Consider the following 19104-nt stretch of genomic DNA (forward strand, 5'->3'; position numbering starts at 1 on the left):
TTCATCAAGATTGAGCGTTCTAAAATGAACCCATGCCCATCTCAAAAGAAGATTACAAGAGTTCGTGGGAGCAATATCACATAATACTTCTTTCACACATTGTGTTGTACTGAATTTGATCCTTGCTTGATTCGGATGAAAGCTTGTAGGTAACTTGAGTTTCTCCAGCAATCTTTGGCTTACAACATTGTTGTCGCTTTCGTAAACGAATGCAACTAAACATGGGTGGCCTTCGATTAAACACCTTGTTCTCTACTACCTTTTTCATAATCTTTTTCTTTACTTCCTTTTCTTTTTCTTCAATTTTCCTTCCTTCTGCACTTTATTTTTCTTCTTTTTCAATCTTTCTTTTTCTATTTTCTCCTTCAACGTATGTTGATCCTTCTTGGCTTCTCTTGGTGTCAGAAATTTCAACTTCATTTCATGTCCCTCATGCCTCAAATAAAGGGAACGTTCATCAAGATTGAGCATTGTAAAATGAAGCCATGCCCATCTCAAAAGAAGATGACAAGGGTTCGTGGGAGAAATATCACATAATACTTCTTTCACACATTGTGTTGTACTGAATTTGATCCTTGCTTGATTCAGATGAAAGCTTGTTGGTAATTTGAGTTTTTCACCAATCTTTGGCTTACAACATTGTTGTCGCTTTCATAAACGAATGCAACTAAACATGGGTGGCCTTCGATTAAACACCTTGTTCTCTACTACCTTTTCCATAATCTTTTTCTTTACTTCCTTTTCTTTTTCTTCAATTTCCCTTCCTTCTGCAGTTTATTTTTCTTCTTTTTCTATTCTTTCTTTTTCTATTTTCTCCTTCACCGTATGTTGATCCTTCTTAGCTTGTCCTTGTGTCATAAATTTCAACTTTATTTCATGTCCCTCATTCCTCAAATAAAAGGAACGTTCATCAAAATTGAGCGTTTTAAAATGAACCCATGCCCATCTCAAAAGAAGATAAGAAGAGTTCGTGGGAGCAATATCACATAATACTTTTTATACATATTGTCCTATAGTGAATTTGATTCTTGCTTGATTCGGATGAAAGCTTGTAGGTAACTTGAGTTTCTCCACCAATCTTTGGCTTACAACATTGTTGTCGCTTTCGTAAACGAATGCAACTAAACATGGGTGGCCTTCGATTAAACACCTTGTTCTCTACAACCTTTTTCATAATCTTTTTCTTTACTTCCTTTTCTTTTTCTTCAATTTCCCTTCCTTCTCCACTTTATTTTTCTTCTTTTTCTATTCTTTCTTTTTCTATTTTCTCTTTCAACGTATGTTGATCCTTCTTGGCTTCTGTTGGTGTTAGAAATTTCAACTTCATTTCATGTCCCTCATGCCTCAAATAAAGGGACCATTCATCAAGATTGAGCGTTATAAAATGAACCCGTGGCCATCTCAAAAGAAGATGACAAGAGTTCGTGGGAGCAATATCACATAATACTTCCTTCACACATTGTCTTGTACTGAATTTGATCCTTGCTTGATTCAGATGAAAGCTTGTTGGTAACTTCAGTTTCTCCACCAATCTTTGGCTTACAACATTGTTGTCGCTTTCATAAACGAGTGCAACTAAACATGGGTGGCCTTCGATTAAACACCTTGTTCTCTACTACCTTTTTCATAATCTTTTTCTTTACTTCCTTTTCTTTTTCTTCAATTTTCCTTCCTTTTGCACTTTATTTTTGTTCTTTTTCAATCTTTCTTTTTCTATTTTCTCCTTCAACGTATGTTGATCCTTCTTGGCTTCTCTTGGTGTCAGAAATTTCAACTTCATTTCATGTCCCTCATGCCTCAAATAAAGGGAACGTTCATCAAGATTGAGCATTGTAAAATGAAGCCATGCCCATCTCAAAAGAAGATTACAAGGGTTCATTGGAGAAATATCACATAATACTTCTTTCACACATTGTGTTGTACTGAATTTGATCCTTGCTTGATTCGGATGAAAGCTTGTTGGTAATTTGAGTTTTTCACCAATCTTTGGCTTACAACATTGTTGTCGCTTTCATAAACGAATGCAACTAAACATGGGTGGCCTTCGATTAAACACCTTGTTCTCTACTACCTTTTCCATAATCTTTTTCTTTACTTCCTTTTCTTTTTCTTCAATTGCCCTTCCTTCTGCACTTTATTTTTCTTCTTTTTCAATCTTTCTTTTTCTATTTTCTCTTTCAACGTATGTTGATCCTTCTTGGCTTCTGTTGGTGTTAGAAATTTCAACTTCATTTCATGTCCCTCATGCCTCAAATAAAGGGACCATTCATCAAGATTGAGCGTTTTAAAATGAACCCGTGGCCATCTCAAAAGAAGATGACAAGGGTTCGTGGGAGCAATATCACATAATACTTCTTTCACACATTGTCTTGTACTGAATTTGATCCTTGCTTGATTCGGATGAAAGCTTGTTGGTAATTTGAGTTTTTCACCAATCTTTGCTTACAACATTGTTGTCGCTTTCATAAACGAATGCAACTAAACATGGGTGGGCTTCGATTAAACACCTTGTTCTCTACTACCTTTTCCATAGTCTTTTTCTTTACTTCCTTTTCTTTTTCTTCAATTTCCCTTCCTTCTACAGTTTATATTTCTTCTTTTTCTATTCATTCTTTTTCTATTTTCTCCTTCAACGTATGTTGATCCTCCTTGGCTTGTCGTGGTGTCATGAATTTCAAAATTTATTTCATGTCCCTCATGCCTCAAATAAAGGGAACATTCATCAAGATTGAGCGTTTTAAAATGAACCAATGCCCATCTCAAAAGAAGATGACAAGAGTTCGTGGGAGCAATATCACATAATACTTCTTTCACACCTTGTCCTGTACTGAATTTGATCCTTGCTTCATTCGGATGAAAGCTTGTTGGTAACTTGAGTTTCTCCACCAATCTTTGGCTTACAGCATTGTTGTCGCTTTCGTAAACGAATGCAACTAAACATGGGTGGCCTTCGATTAAACACCTTGTTCTATACTGCCTCAAATAAAGGGAACATTCATCAAGATTGAGCGTTCTAAAATGAACCCATGCCCATCTCAAAAGAAGATTACAAGAGTTCGTGGGAGCAATATCACATAATACTTCTTTCACACATTGTGCTGTACTGAATTTGATCCTTGCTTGATTCGGATGAAAGCTTGTAGGTAACTTGAGTTTCTCCACCAATCTTTGGCTTACAACATTGTTGTCGCTTTCGTAAACGAATGCAACTAAACATGGGTGGCCTTCGATTAAACACCTTGTTCTCTACTACCTTTTTCATAATCTTTTTCTTTACTTCCTTTTCTTTTTCTTCAATTTTCCTTCCTTCTGCACTTTATTTTTCTTCTTTTTCAATCTTTCTTTTTCTATTTTCTCTTTCAACGTATGTTGATCCTTCTTGGCTTCTGTTGATGTCAGAAATTTCAACTTCATTTCATGTCCCTCATGCCTCAAATAAAGGGACCATTCATCAAGATTGAGCGTTTTAAAATGAACCCGTGGCAATCTCAAAAGAAGATGACAAGAGTTCGTGGGAGCAATATCACATAATACTTCTTTCACACATTGCCTTGTACTGAATTTGATCCTTGCTTGATTCAGATGAAAGCTTGTTGGTAACTTGAGTTTCTCCACCAATCTTTTGCTTACAACATTGTTGTCGCTTTCATAAACGAGTGCAACTAAACATGGGTGGCCTTCGATTAAACACCTTGTTCTCTACTACCTTTTCCATAATCTTTTTCTTTACTTCCTTTTCTTTTTCTTCAATTTCCCTTCCTTCTGCAGTTTATTTTTCTTCTTTTTCTATTCTTTCTTTTTCTATTTTCTCCTTCAACATATGTTGATCCTTCTTGGCTTCTCTTGGTGTCAGAAATTTCAACTTCATTTCATGTCCCTCATGCATCAAATAAAGGGAACGTTCATCAAGATTGAGCATTGTAAAATGAAGCCATGCCCATCTCAAAAGAAGATGACAAGGGTTTGTGGGAGCAATATCACATAATACTTCTTTCACACATTGTCTTGTACTGAATTTGATCCTTGCTTGATTCGGATGAAAGCTTGTTGGTAATTTGAGTTTTTCACCAATCTTTGCTTACAACATTGTTGTCGCTTTCATAAACGAATGCAACTAAACATGGGTGGCCTTCGATTAAACACCTTGTTCTCTACTACCTTTTCCATAATCTTTTTCATTACTTCCTTTTCTTTTTCTTCAATTTCCCTTCCTTCTACAGTTTATATTTCTTCTTTTTCTATTCATTCTTTTTCTATTTTCTCCTTCAACGTATGTTGATCCTCCTTGGCTTGTCTTGGTGTCATGAATTTCAAAATTTATTTCATGTCCCTCATGCCTCAAATAAAGGGAACATTCATCAAGATTGAACGTTTTAAAATGAACCAATGCCCATCTCAAAAGAAGATGACAAGAGTTCCTGGGAGCAATATCACATAATACTTCTTTCACACCTTGTCCTGTACTGAATTTGATCCTTGCTTCATTCGGATGAAAGCTTGTTGGTAACTTGAGTTTCTCCACCAATCTTTGGCTTACAACATTGTTGTCGCTTTCGTAAACGAATGCAACTAAACATGGGTGGCCTTCGATTAAACACCTTGTTCTCTACTACCTTTTTCATAATCTTTTTCTTTACTTCCTTTTCTTTTTCTTCAATTTTCCTTCCTTCTGCACTTTATCTTTCTTCTTTTTCAATCTTTCTTTTTCTATTTTCTCCTTCAACGTATGTTGATCCTTCTTGGCTTCTCTTGGTGTCAGAAATTTCAACTTCATTTCATGTCCCTCATGCCTCAAATAAAGGGAACGTTCATCAAGATTGAGCATTGTAAAATGAAGCCATGCCCATCTCAAAAGAAGATGACAAGGGTTCCTGGGAGCAATATCACATAATACTTCTTTCACACATTGTGTTGTACTGAATTTGATCCTTGCTTGATTCGGATGAAAGCTTGTTGGTAATTTGAGTTTTTCACCAATCTTTGGCTTACAACATTATTGTCGCTTTCATAAACGAATGCAACTAAACATGTGTGGCCTTCGATTAAACACCTTGTTCTCTACTACCTTTTCCATAATCTTTTTCTTTACTTCCTTTTCTTTTTCTTCAATTTCCCTTCCTTCTGCACTTTATTTTTCTTCTTTTTCAATCTTTCTTTTTCTATTTTCTCTTTCAACGTATGTTGATCCTTCTTGGCTTCTGTTGGTGTCAGAAATTTCAACTTCATTTCATGTCCCTCATGCCTCAAATAAAGGGACCATTCATCAAGATTGAGCGTTTTAAAATGAACCCCGGGCCATCTCAAAAGAAGATGACAAGAGTTCCTGGGAGCAATATCACATAATACTTCTTTCACACATTGTCCTATACTGAATTTGATTCTTGCTTGATTCAGATGAAAGCTTGTTGGTAACTTGAGTTTCTCCACCAATCTTTGGCTTACAACATTGTTGTCGCTTTCGTAAACGAATGCACCTAAACATGGGTGGCCTTCGATTAAACACCTTGTTCTCTACTACCTTTTTCATAATCTTTTTCTTTACTTCCTTTTCTTTTTCTTCAATTTTCCTTCCCTCTGCACTTTATTTTTCTTCTTTTTCAATCTTTCTTTTTCTATTTTCTCTTTCAACGTATGTTGATCCTTCTTGGCTTCTGTTGGTGTCAGAAATTTCAACTTCATTTCATGTCCCTCATGCCTCAAATAAAGGGACCATTCATCAAGATTGAGCGTTTTAAAATGAACCCGTGGCAATCTCAAAAGAAGATGACAAGAGTTCGTGGGAGCAATATCACATAATACTTCTTTCACACATTGCCTTGTACTGAATTTGATCCTTGCTTGATTCAGATGAAAGCTTGTTGGTAACTTGAGTTTCTCCACCAATCTTTTGCTTACAACATTGTTGTCGCTTTCATAAACGAGTGCAACTAAACATGGGTGGCCTTCGATTAAACACCTTGTTCTCTACTACCTTTTCCATAATCTTTTTCTTTACTTCCTTTTCTTTTTCTTCAATTTCCCTTCCTTCTGCAGTTTATTTTTCTTCTTTTTCTATTCTTTCTTTTTCTATTTTCTCCTTCAACATATGTTGATCCTTCTTGGCTTCTCTTGGTGTCAGAAATTTCAACTTCATTTCATGTCCCTCATGCATCAAATAAAGGGAACGTTCATCAACATTGAGCATTGTAAAATGAAGCCATGCCCATCTCAAAAGAAGATGACCAGGGTTCGTGGGAGCAATATCACATAATACTTCTTTCACACATTGTCTTGTACTGAATTTGATCCTTGCTTGATTCGGATGAAAGCTTGTTGGTAATTTGAGTTTTTCACCAATCTTTGGCTTACAACATTGTTGTCACTTTCATAAACGAATGCAACTAAACATGGGTGGCCTTCGATTAAACACCTTGTTCTCTACTACCTTTTCCATAATCTTTTTCTTTACTTCCTTTTCTTTTTCTTCAATTTCCCTTCCTTCTGCACTTTATTTTTCTTCTTTTTCAATCTTTCTTTTTCTATTTTCTCTTTCAACGTATGTTGATCCTTCTTGGCTTCTGTTGGTGTTAGAAATTTCAACTTCATTTCATGTCCCTCATGCCCCAAATAAAGGGACCTTTCATCAAGATTGAGCGTTTTCAAATGAAGCCATGCCCATCTCAAAAGAAGATGACAAGAGTTCGTGGGAGCAATATCACATAATACTTCTGTCACACATTGTACTGTACTGAATTTGATCCTTGCTTGATTCAGATGAAAGCTTGATGGTAACTTGAGTTTCTCCACCATTCTTTGGCTTACAACGTTGTTGTCGCTTTCGTAAACGAATGCTACTGAACATGGGTGGCCTTCGATTAAACACCTTGTTCTCTACTACCTTTTTCATAATCCTTTTCTTTACTTCCTTTTCTTTTTCTTACATTTCCCTTCCTTCTGCACTTTATTTTTCTTCTTTTTCAATCTTTCTTTTTCTATTTTCTCCTTCAACGTATGTTGATCCTTCTTGGCTTCTGTTGGTGTTAGAAATTTCAACTTCATTTCATGTCCCTCATGCCCCAAATAAAGGGACCTTTCATCAAGATTGAGCGTTTTCAAATGAAGCCATGCCCATCTCAAAAGAAGATGACAAGAGTTCGTGGGAGCAATATCACATAATACTTCTTTCACACATTGTACTGTACTGAATTTGATCCTTGCTTGATTCAGATGAAAGCTTGATGGTAACTTGAGTTTCTCCACCATTCTTTGGCTTACAACATTGTTGTCGCTTTCGTAAACGAATGCAACTAAACATGGGTGGCCTTCGATTAAACACCTTGTTCTCTACTACCTTTTTCATAATCTTTTTCTTTACTTCCTTTTCTTTTTCTTCAATTTCCCTTCCTTCTGCACTTTATTTTTCTTCTTTTTCAATCTTTCTTTTTCTATTTTCTCCTTCAACGTATGTTGATCCTTCTCGGCTTCTTTTGGTGTCAGAAATTTCAACTTCATTTCATGTCCCTCATGCCTCAAATAAAGAGAACATTCATCAAGATTGAGCGTTTTAAAATCGACCCATGCCCATCTCAAAAGAAGATGACAAGAGTTCGTGGGAGCAATATCACATAATACTTCTTTCACACATTGTCTTGTACTGAATTTGATCCTTGCTTGGTTCTGATGAAAGCTTGTTGGTAACATGAGTTTCTCCACCAATCTTTGGTTTACAACATTGTTGTCGCTTTCGTAAACGAATACAACTAAACATGGGTGGCCTTCGATTAAACATGTTGTTCTCTACTACCTTTTTCATAATCTTTTTCTTTACTTCCTTTTCTTTTTCTTCAATTTCCCTTCCTTCTGCACTTTATTTTTCTTCTTTTTCAATCTTTCTTTTTCTATTTTCTCCTTCAACGTATGTTGATCCTTCTTGGCTTCTCTTGGTTTCAGAAATTTCAACTTCATTTCATGTCCCTCATTCCTCAAATAAAGGGAACATTCATCAAGATTGAGCATTGTAAAATGAAGCCATGCCCATCTCAAAAGAAGATGACAAGGGTTCCTAGGAGCAATATCACATAATACTTCTTTCACACATTGTGTTGCACTGAATTTGATCCTTGCTTGATTCGGATGAAAGCTTGTTGGTAATTTGAGTTTTTCACCAATCTTTGGCTTACAACATTGTTGTCGCTTTCATAAACGAATGCAACTAAACATGGGTGGCGTTCGATTAAACACCTTGTTCTCTACTACCTTTCCCATAATCTTTTTCTTTACTTCCTTTTCTTTTTCTTCAATTTCCCTTCCTTCTGCAGTTTATTTTTCTTCTTTTTCTATTCTTTCTTTTTCTATTTTCTCCTTCAACGTATGTTGATCCTTCTTGCCTTGTCCTTGTGTCATAAATTTCAACATCATTTCATGTCCCTCATTCCTCAAATAAAGGGAACGTTCATCAGGATTGAGCGTGTTAAAATGAACCCATGCCCATCTCAAAAGAAGATGACAATTGTTCGTGGGAGCAATATCACATAATACTTCTTTCACACATTGTCCTGTACTGAATTTGATCCTTGCTTGATTCGGATGAAAGCTTGTAGGTAACTTGAGTTTCTCCACCAATCTTTGGCTTACAACATTGTTGTCGCTTTCGTAAACGAATGCTACTGAACATGGGTGGCCTTCGATTAAACACCTTGTTCTCTACTACCTTTTTCATAATCCTTTTCTTTACTTCCTTTTCTTTTTCTTACATTTCCCTTCCTTCTGCACTTTATTTTTCTTCTTTTTCAATCTTTCTTTTTCTATTTTCTCCTTCAACGTATGTTGATCCTTCTTGGCTTCTCTTGGTGTCAGAAATTTCAACTTCATTTCATGTCCCTCATTCCTCAAATAAAGGGAACGTTCGTCAAGATTGAGCGTTTTAAAATGAACCCATGCCCATCTCAAAAGAAGATGACAAGAGTTCGTGGGAGCAATATCACATAATACTTCTGTCACAAATTGTCCTGTATTGAATTTGATCCTTGCTTGATTCGGATGAAAGCTTGTTGGTAACTTGAGTTTCTCCACCATTCTTTGGCTTACAACATTGTTGTCGCTTTCGTAAACGAATACAACTAAACATGGGTGGCCTTCGATTAAACACGTTGTTCTCTACTACCTTTTTCATAATCTTTTTCTTTACTTCCTTTTCTTTTTCTTCAATTTCCCTTCCTTCTGCACTTTATTTTTCTTCTTTTTCAATCTTTCTTTTTCTATTTTCTCCTTTTAACGTATGTTGATCCATCTTGGCTTCTCTTGGTGCCAGAAATTTCAACTTCATTTCATGTCCCTCATGCCTCAAATAAAGGGAACGTTCATCAAGATTGATCATTGTAAAATGAAGCCATGCCCATCTCAAAAGAAGATGACAAGAGTTCGTGGGAGCAATATCACATAATACTTCTTTCACACATTGTCTTGTACTGAATTTGATCCTTGCTTGGTTCTGATGAAAGGTTGTTGGTAATTTGAGTTTTTCACCAATCTTTGGCTTACAACATTGTTGTCGCTTTCGTAAACGAATGCAACTAAACATGCGTGGCCTTCGATTAAACACCTTGTTCTCTACTACCTTCTTCATAATCTTTTTCTTTACTTCCTTTTCTTTTTCTTCAATTTCCCTTCCTTCTGCACTTTATTTTTCTTCTTTTTCAATCTTTCTTTTTCTATTTTCTCCTTCAACGTATGTTGATCCTTCTTGGCTTCTCTTGGTGTCAGAAATTTCAACTTCATTTCATGTCCCTCATTCCTCAAATAAAGGGAACGTTCGTCAAGATTGAGCGTTTTAAAATGAACCCATGCCCATCTCAAAAGAAGATGACAAGAGTTCGTGGGAGCAATATCACATAATACTTCTGTCACACATTGTCCTGTATTGAATTTGATCCTTGCTTGATTCGGATGAAAGCTTGTTGGTAACTTGAGTTTCTCCACCAATCTTTGGCTTACAACATTGTTGTCGCTTTCGTAAACGAATACAACTAAACATGGGTGGCCTTCGATTAAACACGTTGTTCTCTACTACCATTTTCATAATCTTTTTCTTTACTTCCTTTTCTTTTTCTTCAATTTCCCTTCCTTCTGCACTTTATTTTTCTTCTTTTTCAATCTTTCTTTTTCTATTTTCTCCTTTTAACGTATGTTGATCCATCTTGGCTTCTCTTGGTGCCAGAAATTTCAACTTCATTTCATGTCCCTCATGCCTCAAATAAAGGGAACGTTCATCAAGATTGAGCATTGTAAAATGAAGCCATGCCCATCTCAAAAGAAGATGACTAGAGTTCGTGGGAGCAATATCACATAATACTTCTTTCACACATTGTCTTGTACTGAATTTGATCCTTGCTTGGTTCTGATGAAAGGTTGTTGGTAATTTGAGTTTTTCACCAATCTTTGGCTCACAACATTGTTGTCGCTTTCGTAAACGAATGCAACTCAACATGGGTGGCCTTCGATTAACCACCTTGTTCTCTACTACCTTTTTCATAATCTTTTTCTTTACTTCCTTTTCTTTTTCTTCAATTTCCCTTCCTTCTGCACTTTATTTTTCTTCCTTTTCAATCGTTCTTTTTCTATTTTCTCCTTCAACGTATGTTGATCCTTCTTGGCTTCTGTTGGTATCAGAAATTTCAAGTTCATTTCATTTCCCTCATGCCTCAAATAAAGGGAACGTTCATCAAGATTGAGCATAGTAAAATGAAGCCATGCCCATCTCAAAAGAAGATGACAAGGGTTCGTGGGAGCAATATCACATAATACTTCTTTCACACATTGTCTTGTACTGAATTTGATCCTTGCTTGATTCGGATGAAAGGTTGTTGGTAATTTGAGTTTTTCACCAATCTTTGGCTTACAACATTGTTGTCGCTTTCATAAAAGAATGCAACTAAACATGGGTGGCCTTCGATTAAACACCTTGTTCTCTACTACCTTCTCCATAATCTTTTTCTTTACTTCCTTTTCTTTTTCTTCAAATTCCCTTCCTTCTACAGTTTATATTTCTTCTTTTTCTATTCTTTCTTTTTCTATTTTCTCCTTCAACGTATGTTGATTTTTCTTGGCTTCTCTTGGTGTCAGAAATTTCTACTTCATTTCATGTTCCTCATGCCTCAAATAAAGGGAACGTTCATCAAGATTGAGCATTGTAAAATGAAGCCATGCCCATCTCAAAAGAAGATGACAAGAGTTCAAGGGAGCAATATCACATAATACTTCTTTCAAACATTGTCATGTACTGAATTTGATCCTTGCTTGATTCGGATGAAAGGTTGTTGGTAATTTGAGTTTTTCACCAATCTTTGGCTTACAACATTGTTGTCGCTTTCATAAAAGAATGCAACTAAACATGGGTGGCCTTCGATTAATCACCTTGTTCTCTACTACCTTTTTCATAATCTTTTTCTTTACTTCCTCTTCTTTTTCTTCAATTTCCCTTCCTTCTGCACTTTATTTTTCTTCTTTTTCAATCTTTCTTTTTCTATTTTCTCCTTCAACGTATGTTGATTTTTCTTGGCTTCTCTTGGTGTCAGAAATTTCAACTTCATTTCATGTTCCTCATGCCTCAAATAAAGGGAACGTTCATCAAGATTGAGCATTGTAAAATGAAGCCATGCCCAACTCAAAAGAAGATGACACGGGTTCGTGGGAGCAATATCACATAATACTTCTTTCACACATTGTCCTGTACTGAATTTGATCCTAATTGATTCGGATGAAATCTTGTTGGTAACTTGAGTTACTCCACCAATCTTTGGCTTACAACATTGTTGTCGCTTTCGTAAACGAATGCAACTAAACATGCGTGGCCTTCGATTAAACACCTTGTTTCTACTACCTTTTTCATAATCTTTTTCTTTACTTCCTTTTCTTTTTCTTCAATTTCCCTTCCTTATGCACTTTATTTTTCTTCATTTTCAATCTTTCTTTTTCTATTTTCTCCTTCAACGTATGTTGATCCTTCTTGGCTTCTCTTGGTGTCAGAAATTTCAACTTCATTTCATGTCCCTCATGCCTCAAATAAAGGGAACGTTCATCAAGATTGAGCATTGTAAAATGAAGCCATGCCCAACTCAAAAGAAGATGACACGGGTTCGTGGGAGCAATATCACATAATACTTCTTTCACACATTGTCCTGTACTGAATTTGATCCTTGCTTGATTCGGATGAAAGCTTGTTGGTAACTTGAGTTTCTCCACCAATCTTTGGCTTACAACATTGTTGTCGCTTTCGTAAATGAATCCAACTAAACATGCGTGGCCTTCGATTAAACACCTTGTTCTCTACTACCTTTTTCATAATCTTTTTCTTTACTTCCTCTTCTTTTTCTTCAATTTCCCTTCCTTCTGCACTTTATTTTTCTTCTTTTTTAATCTTTCTTTTTCTATTTTCTCCTTCAACGTATGTTGATCTTTTTCGGCTTCTCTTGGTGTCAGAAATTTCAACTTCATTTCATGTTCCTCATGCCTCAAATAAAGGGAACGTTCATCAAGATTGAGCATTGTAAAATGAAGCCATGGCCAACTCAAAAGAAGATGACATGGGTTCGTGGGAGCAATATCACATAATACTTCTTTCACACATTGGCCTGTACTGAATTTGATCCTTGCTTGATTCGGATGAAAGCTTGTTGGTAACTTGAGTTTCTCCACCAATCTTTGGCTTACAACATTGTTGTCGCTTTCGTAAACGAATGCAACTAAACATGGGTGGCCTTCGATTAAACACCTTGTTCTCTACTACCTTTTCCATAATCTTTTTCTTTACTTCCTTTTCTTTTTCTTCAATTTCCCTTCCTTCTTCAGTCTATTTTTCTTCTTTTTCCATTCTTTCTTTTTCTATTTTCTCCTTCAACGTATGTTGATCTTTCTTGGCTTCTCTTGGTGTCAGAAATTTCAACTTCATTTCATGTTCCTCATGCCTCAAATAAAGGGAACGTTCATCAAGATTGAGCATTGTAAAATGAAGCCATGGCCAACTCAAAAGAAGATGAAGATGACAAGGGTTCGTGGGAGCAATATCACATAATACTTCTTTCACACATTGGCCTGTACTGAATTTCATCCTTGCTTGATTCGGATGAAAGCTTGTTGGTAACTTGAGTTTCTCCACCAATCTTTGGCTTACAAAATTGTTGTCGCTTTCGTAAACGAATGCAACTAAACATGGGTGGCCTTCGATTAAACACCTTGTTCTCTACTACCTTTTTCATAATCTTTTTCTTTACTTCCTTTTCTTTTTCTTCAATTTCCCTTCCTTCTGCACTTTATTTTTCTTCTTTTTCAATCTTTCTTTTTCTATTTTCTCCTTCAACGTATGTTGATCCTTCTTGGCTTCTCTTGGTGTCAGAAATTTCAACTTCATTTCATGTCCCTCATGCCTCAAATAAAGGGAACGTTCATCAAGATTGAGCATTGTAAAATGAAGCCATGCCCAACTCAAAAGAAGATGACACGGGTTCGTGGGAACAATATCACATAATACTTCTTTCACACATTGTCCTCTACTGAATTTGATCCTTGCTTGATTCGGATGAAAGCTTGTTGGTAACTTGAGTTTCTCCACCAATCTTTGGCTTACAAAATTGTTGTCGCTTTCGTAAACGAATGCAACTAAATATGGGTGGCCTTCGATTAAACACCTTGTTCTCTACTACCTTTTTCATAATCTTTTTCTTTACTTCCTTTTCTTTTTCTTCAATTTCCCTTCCTTCTGCACTTTATTTTTCTTCTTTTTCAATCTTTCTTTTTCTATTTTCTCCTTCAACGTATGTTGATCCATCTTGGCTTCTCTTGGTGCCAGAAATTTCAACTTCATTTCATGTCCCTCATGCCTAAAATAAAGGGAACGTTCATCAAGATTGAGCATTGTAAAATGAAGCCATGCCCATCTCAAAAGAAGATAATAAGGGTTCGTGGGAGCAATATCACATAATACTTCTTTCACACATTGTCTTGTACTGAATTTGATCCTTGCTTGATTCGGATGAAAGGTGGTTGGTAATTTGAGTTTTTCACCAATCTTTGCTTACAACATTGTTGTCGCTTTCGTAAACGAATGCAACTAAACATGGGTGGCCTTCGATTAAACACCTTGTTCTCTACTACCTTTTCCATAATCTTTTTCTTTACTTCCTTTTCTTTTTCTTCAGTTTCCCTTCCTTCTGCAGTTTATTTTTCTTCTTTTTCAATCTTTCTTTTTCTATTTTCTCCTCCAACGTATGTTGATCCTTCTTGGCTTCTGTTGGTGTCAGAAATTTCAACTTCATTTCATTTCACTCATGCCTCAAATAAAGGGAACGTTCATCAAGATTGAGCATTGTAAAATGAAGCCATGCCCATCTCAAAAGAAGATGACAAGGGTTCGTGGGAGCAATATCACATTATACTTCTTTCACACATTGTCTTGTACTGAATTTGATCCTTGCTTGATTCGGATGAAAGGTTGTTGGTAATTTGAGTTTTTCACCAATCTTTGGCTTACAACATTGTTGTCGCTTTCATAAAAGAATGCAACTAAACATGGGTGGCCTTCGATTAAACACCTTGTTCTCTACTACCTTCTCCATAATCTTTTTCTTTACTTCCTTTTTGTTTTCTTCAATTTCCCTTCCTTCTAAAGTTTATATTTCTTCTTTTTCTATTCTTTCTTTTTCCATTTTCTCCTTCAACGTATGTTGATCCTTCTTGGCTTGTCTTGGTGTCATGAATTTCAACTTTATTTAATGTCCCTCATGCCTCAAATAAAGGGAACGTTCATCAAGATTGAGCATTGTAAAATGAAGCCATGCCCATCTCAAAAGAAGATGACAAGAGTTCAAGGGAGCAATATCACATAATACTTCTTTCACACATTGTCATGTACTGAATTTGATCCTTGCTTGATTCGGATGAAAGCTTGTTAGTAACTTGAGTTTCTCCACCAATCTTTGGCTTACAACATTGTTGTCGCTTTCGTAAACGAATGCAACTAAACATCGGTGGCCTTCGATTAAACACCTTGTTCTCTACTACCTTTTTCATAATCTTTTTCTTTACTTCCTCTTCTTTTTCTTCAATTTCCCTTCCTTCTGCACTTTATTTTTCTTCTTTTTCAATCTTTCTTTTTCTATTTTCTCCTTCAACGTATGTTGATCTTTCTTGGCTTCTCTTGGTGTCAGAAATTTCAACTTCATTTCATGTTCCTCATGCCTCAAATAAAGGGAACGTTCATCAAGATTGAGCATTGTAAAATGCAGCCATGGCCAACTCAAAAGAAGATGAAGATGACAAGGGTTCGTGGGAGCAATATCACATAATACTTCTTTCACACATTGGCCTGTACTGAATTTCATCCTTGCTTGATTCGGATGAAAGCTTGTTGGTAACTTGAGTTTCTCCACCAATCTTTGGCTTACAAAATTGTTGTCGCTTTCGTAAATGAATGCAACTAAACATGGGTGGCCTTCGATTAAACACCTTGTTCTCTACTACCTTTTTCATAATCTTTTTCTTTACTTCCTTTTCTTTTTCTTCAATTTCCCTTCCTTCTGCACTTTATTTTTCTTCTTTTTCAATCTTTCTTTTTCTATTTTCTCCTTCAACGTATGTTGATCCTTCTTGGCTTCTCTTGGTGTCAGAAATTTCAACTTCATTTCATGTCCCTCATGCCTCAAATAAAGGGAACGTTCATCAAGATTGAGCATTGTAAAATGAAGCCATGCCCAACTCAAAAGAAGATGACACGGGTTCGTGGGAGCAATATCACATAATACTTCTTTCACACATTGTCCTGTACTGAATTTGATCCTTGCTTGATTCGGATGAAAGCTTGTTGGTAACTTGAGTTTCTCCACCAATCTTTGGCTTACAACATTGTTGTCGCTTTCGTAAACGAATGCAACTAAACATGCGTGGCCTTCGATTAAACACCTTGTTCTCTACTACCTTTTTCATAATCTTTTTCTTTACTTCCTTTTCTTTTTCTTCAATTTCCCTTCCTTCTGCACTTTATTTTTCTTCTTTTTCAATCTTTCTTTTTCTATTTTCTCCTTCAACGTATGTTGATCCTTCTTGGCTTCTCTTGGTGTCAGAAATTTCAACTTTATTTCATGTCCCTCATTCCTAAAATAAAGGGAACGTTCATCAAGATTGAGCGTTTTAAAATGAACCCATGCCCATCTCAAAAGAAGATGACAAGAGTCCGTGGGAGTAATATCACATAATACTTCTTTCACACATTGTCCTGTACTGAATTTGATCCTTGCTTGATTCGGATGAAAGCTTGTTGGTAACTTGAGTTTCTCCACCAATCTTTGGCTTACAACATTGTTGTCGCTTTCGTAAACGAATGCAACTAAACATCGGTGGCCTTCGATTAAACACCTTGTTCTCTACTACCTTTTTCATAATCTTTTTCTTTACTTCCTCTTCTTTTTCTTCAATTTCGCTTCCTTCTGCACTTTATTTTTCTTCTTTTTCAATCTTTCTTTTTCTATTTTCTCCTTCAACGTATGTTGATCTTTCTTGGCTTCTCTTGGTGTCAGAAATTTCAACTTCATTTCATGTTCCTCATGCCTCAAATAAAGGGAACGTTCATCAAGATTGAGCATTGTAAAATGAAGCCATGGCCAACTCAAAAGAAGATGAAGATGACAAGGGTTCGTGGGAGCAATATCACATAATACTTCTTTCACACATTGGCCTGTACTGAATTTCATCCTTGCTTGATTCGGATGAGAGCTTGTTGGTAACTTGAGTTTCTCCACCAATCTTTGGCATACAACATTGTTGTCGCTTTCGTAAACGAATGCAACTAAACATGGGTGGCCTTCGGTTAAACACCTTGTTCTCTACTACCTTTTCCATAATCTTTTTCTTTACTTCCTTTTCGTTTTCTTCAATTTCCCTTCCTTCTATAGTTTATATTTCTTCTTTTTCTATTCTTTCTTTTTCCATTTTCTCCTTCAACGTATGTTGATCCTTCTTGGCTTTTCTTGGTGTCATGAATTTCAACTTTATTTAATGTCCCTCATGCCTCAAATAAAGGGAACGTTCATCAAGATTGAGCATTGTAAAATGAAGCCATGCCCATCTCAAAAGAAGATGACAAGAGTTCAAGGGAGCAATATCACATAATACTTCTTTCACACATTGTCATGTACTGAATTTGATCCTTGCTTCATTCGGATGAAAGCTTGTAGGTAACTTGAGTTTCTCCACCAATCTTTGGCTTACAAAATTGTTGTCGCTTTCGTAAACGAATGCAACTAAACATGGGTGGCCTTCGATTAAACACCTTGTTCTCTACTACCTTTTCCGTAATCTTTTTCTTTACTTCCTTTTCTTTTTCTTCAATTTCCCTTCCTTCAGCAGTTTATTTTTCTTCTTTTTCTATTCTTTCTTTTTCTATTTTCTCCTTCAACGTATGTTGATCCTTCTTGGCTTTTCCTTGTGTCATAAATTTCAACTTCATTTCATGTCCCTCATTCCTCAAATAAAGGGAACGTTCATCAAGATTGAGCGTTTTAAAATGAACCCATGCCCATCTCAAAAGAAGATGGCAAGAGTTCGTGGGAGCAATATCACATAATACTTCTTTCACACATTGTGTTGTACTGAATTTGATCCTTGCTTGATTCGGATGAAAGCTTGTTGGTAATTTGAGTTTTTCACCAATCTTTGGCTTACAACATTGTTGTCACTTTCACAAACGAATGCAACTAAACATGGGTGGCCTTCGATTAAACACCTTGTTTTCTACTACCTTTTCCATAATCTTTTTCTTTACTTCCTTTTCTTTTTCTTCAATTTCCCTTCCTTCTGCACTTTATTTTTCTTCTTTTTCAATCTTTCTTTTTCTATTTTCTCTTTCAACGTATGTTGATCCTTCTTGGCTTCTGTTGGTGTTAGAAATTTCAACTTCATTTCATGTCCCTCATGCCCCAAGTAAAGGGACCTTTCATCAAGATTGAGCGTTTTCAAATGAAGCCATGCCCATCTCAAAAGAAGATGACAAGAGTTCGTGGGAGCAATATCACATAATACTTCTTTCACACATTGTCCTGTACTGAATTTGATCCTTGCTTGATTCGGATGAAAGCTTGATGGTAACTTGAGTTTCTCCACCAATCTTTGGCTTACAACATTGTTGTCGCTTTCGTAAACGAATGCAACTAAACATGGGTGGCCTTCGATTAAACACCTTGTTCTCTACTACCTTTTCCATAATCTTTTTCTTTACTTCCTTTTCTTTTTCTTCAATTTCCCTTCCTTCTACAGTTTATTTTTCTTCTTTTTCTATTCTTTCTTTTTCTATTTTCTCCTTCAATGTATGTTGATCCTTCTTGGCTTGTCCTTGTGTCATAAATTTCAACTTCATTTCATGTCCCTCATTCCTCAAATAAAGGGAACGTTCATCAAGATTGAGCGTTTTAAAATGAACCCATGCCCATCTCAAAAGAAGATGACAAGAGTTCGTGGGAGCAATATCACATAATACTTCGTTCACACATTGTCCTGTACTGAATTTGATCCTTGCTTGATTCAGATGAAAGCTTGTTGGTAACTTGACTTTCTCCACCAATCTTTGGCTTACAACATTGTTGTCGCTTTCATAAACGAATGCAACTAAACATGGGTGGCGTTCGATTAAACACCTTGTTCTCTACTACCTTTTCCATAATCTTTTTCTTTACTTCCTTTTCTTTTTCTTCAATTTCCTTTCCTTCTGCAGTTTATTTTTCTTCTTTTTCTATTCTTTCTTTTTCTATTTTCTCCTTCAACGTTTGTTGATCCTTCTTGCCTTGTCCTTGTGTCATAAATTTCAACATCATTTCATGTCCCTCATTCCTCAAATAAAGGGAACGTTCATCAGGATTGAGCGTGTTAAAATGAACCCATGCCCATCTCAAAAGAAGATGACAAGAGTCCGTGGGAGTAATATCACATAATACTTCTTTCACACATTGTCCTGTACTGAATTTGATCCTTGCTTGATTCGGATGAAAGCTTGTTGGTAACTTGAGTTTCTCCACCAATTTTGGCTTACAACATTGTTGTCGCTTTCGTAAACGAATGCAACTAAACATCGGTGGCCTTCGATTA

This window comes from Vigna unguiculata, chromosome 8 (genome assembly GCF_037176805.1).
Source record: "Vigna unguiculata cultivar grain cowpea cultivar isolate G323 ecotype 2 chromosome 8, ASM3717680v1, whole genome shotgun sequence".
Lineage (NCBI taxonomy): Eukaryota > Viridiplantae > Streptophyta > Magnoliopsida > Fabales > Fabaceae > Vigna > Vigna unguiculata.